At 30.9% G+C, this 3,241-nt stretch overlaps 1 long non-coding RNA gene across 1 annotated transcript; it reads left to right on the top strand.

Moving 5' to 3' along the window:
- The first annotated feature begins 1,608 nt into the window (after positions 1-1,608).
- Positions 1,609-2,860, top strand: LOC140446997 (uncharacterized). Its single transcript, XR_011951551.1, has 4 exons — positions 1,609-1,647; positions 1,707-1,772; positions 1,860-1,992; positions 2,389-2,860. It is a non-coding gene; the product is annotated as an uncharacterized lncRNA (long non-coding RNA).
- Positions 2,861-3,241: the final 381 nt, after the last annotated feature.

Below are 3,241 nucleotides of genomic sequence, written 5' to 3'. Positions count from 1 at the left end.
TCTGACTGATGACTTGATCAATTACATAATGAATCAAATACGAATTTATACGCAGATCAACAGATAAATTACCGACTTGTTGTAACCAAATCGAAATGTAAACGTTGGATACCAACTACTAGAAAAGAAATGGAAATATTCATTGGGGTAACTATATGGATGGGATTGCTAATAGCACCAGGATTACGCGAATATTGAAGCAGAAATTACTTATCTGTAACCAATATAAAAATGTCTAGAAATCGTTTTGGGCAATTAATTTAAATATTCACTTTTACAATAATGAAACAGCACCACAACCAAACTCATCGGATTTTGATCGGCTTCATCACAAAATATCTCTGTTGGTTTAATTTCACCAAATTATTACTACAGAAGAAAACGTGTGTATTGACGAGATGATGGTACCTTATTATGGCAGCTTGAAATTCAAGCAATATATCCAAAATAGAAAAAAAAATAAATTTGGTATCAAATTATATAAGCTTTACTTGAAAAATGGCTATGCTTATGACCTCAAAATTTACCGTGGAAAAGATAGTCAAGGTAATCAAAATGCCTCTTTAGCTGTTGTCTTATCACTTATGGAGAGGTTGTTAGATATTGGTCGTACGCTCTTCACAGATAATTATTATACGAGCGTCACCCTTGCTCACACACTGCTAAGCCATATAACTCTGTCCCGAGGAAAAATTGCGGTACAAATATTGAAACGTCTACATAAAGGCAAATAAATTGTAAGGCCAAAAATGATTGTTAATATCAACGACACAAAATCTTTTACTGATCTCTGAGATCAAGAAAAAGCATTTTCACATTGCTTAAGACGAAGAAATAAAAAGTTTACAAGAAATTAGCCACAGAATTATTATTTGGTAGTGTCTTGGTAAATAATAATATTGTATATACACAGGTTACACAAATTTAGTTGACTATAACAGAGTTCAAAACAGAAAGCTATAGTATAGAACTAGTAGGTGAAATGTCCGCTATTGAAACCACAGACCACTAATAACTAGACGTTTCACGTAGGTAGCTCAAGGTCAAACTAAACTAAATGTCATTTGTAGTACCGATACAAATCTTCAGATGTCGCTTTACTCTGGCTTTACCTTTACTCTGCAGTTTAGGTTTAGAACACAACTAAAAATTATAATTGTCAATCGCTAATTGTCAGTAATTGATTAGCGTCTATATAGTCAGATTTTGATTTGAATTTGATGGTTATTATTGCAAAGAAATTAAACTAAACTTGGTTTAATATCTCTGGGTTATTGTTAGCATTAACCTCAAATTAGTTTGTAAATTACAAACCACCTACCTCAGTGATCTGTGGCGGTTTAAATGTTCGTGGCGGTGTTCAAACAGTATTTTGCAGATTAATAATTATTAGTTAAATATGGTTTTTCACAATAAATGTTGTATCCTACAATGTACCAATTCGTCATGCCTTTCCAAACCCTGATAAAGACAGTATACGATTTAGGAAGTGGCTTAGTGTTATAAAAAAGCCTAATTTAGATATGATGAATTCCAGTACAGTTCTTAAAACAAAACGAATCTGCCACAGACACTTTGAAGATAAGTTTGTTTCTTCATGGAGCCCTAAATTGTATAAAAATGCAATTCCTAGCTTACATTTGTATGGTGAGTCCAATAAATATTTGATATTAGAGAACAAATAACTGATTGATGATTGATTTTAGATTCTTCTTCTAATTTACATCCCAGAAGTATTTCAATGTTGAGTGTGGAAGCAAATTTAACCGAAAGTAAGTAACCCTAATATGTAATTAATAAAAATTATTTTACTTGAAGTGAATCATGGCATAAATTATTATATTAACTTTTTGTTTTAGTTGAGAGTCCTTCAACAAGTACAGATGCACAATCTACACACATGTTTCAATCATTTGAGATACCCCATTAATCATGCACAGTTACCAAACGAAGAAATTTTAATACAAACTGATGAGAGTAAAGATTTAAAAGGTAATTGTAGTTAAAATTTTATATTTTGTATTGTCATCAGCAGATTTGTAAATATTCTCTAATATGATTAACTATAAAATTAACAGTTTGCTTAACCTTCGGATGGTGATACTAGAGTTTTTAAGTTTAGTTGCCTCAGTGTCATAGACCAGCTGAAGCTAAAAACTAGAAATAGGAGCTTGCCTGTGTTTATAATCTCCCATTGCTAAAATCTAACACAGATATATGAAGGTACTGAAACATTCTAGTACTTACAATAAATTGTTTAATACTCACATCAAAAAACAGTCTACCAAGTCTCTCACTCAGTAATGCCACTACATGAAGGTTAATATAATGAATCAATTTTGCCTTGTAAGGATTGAATAAAGAAATTAACATCACATTTATTTTTAGGTGTTGCCCTTAAGAATATCACACCACTGAAAATATTGCAGCAGTAAAATATATCAAGAGGTACAATTACCCCTAAAAAGAAAAAATTATATGGAGCATTAAAACAATTACACCAGAAATACTCTTTGGAAAGAAATATCTGTTCCATAGTATCCTATTTATCTCCATAATTGGTCATCTTAATACCAGTCATTAATTTGTATTCATGCTTGTATAGTGTGTATTATGTGCTCTTTTAGTTTGAGTTATATTTATATTTAATGATTTGTAAAAAATCACAAAGTCAGATCGGGTTTTTATGTAATAAATGTACCAAATGAGGTCTATCAAGCACTACACAATAATCTTTATACTGCCACTGTTTTCTGTGACTATTCCAAAGCTTTTGATTGTGAAAATCACGACATTTTTATAAAAAAAAAACAAAATTTCTATGGAATTAGAGGTGTTTCTTTGAATTGGTCCCAATCTTACTTAGAGAATAGGAAATAACTAGTTATAGCAAATGATACAGACTCTAGTCACAAAAGCATTGTATGTGGAGCACCACAAGGTTCAGTATTGAGTCCTCTACTTTTCCTTATCTTTATAAATCACATCACCAACTTAAAACCGATGGAAACATTTTTATTTTTACTTATGATACCAGTATTACCTGGAGAAACTCTAATATTGCAATTCTTCATGCAACTATAACTTCTGATCTATTTAAAATAAAAACCTAGTCAGACTCTAATTTACTCTCTTTTAAATTGGATAAGACAGTAGCATTATCCTATAAAGCTCTTTAATCCTTGCTTCTTAATAATAGCCCGATCAGTATCATTGATTCTGTAAAATTTCTTGGTATTTT

The sequence above is a fragment of the Diabrotica undecimpunctata genome, chromosome 7, assembly GCF_040954645.1.
Source record: "Diabrotica undecimpunctata isolate CICGRU chromosome 7, icDiaUnde3, whole genome shotgun sequence".
Classification (NCBI taxonomy): Eukaryota; Metazoa; Arthropoda; class Insecta; order Coleoptera; family Chrysomelidae; genus Diabrotica; species Diabrotica undecimpunctata.
Note: the sequence above shows the minus strand (reverse complement) of the source record. Positions and strands in the feature narration are given on the sequence as shown.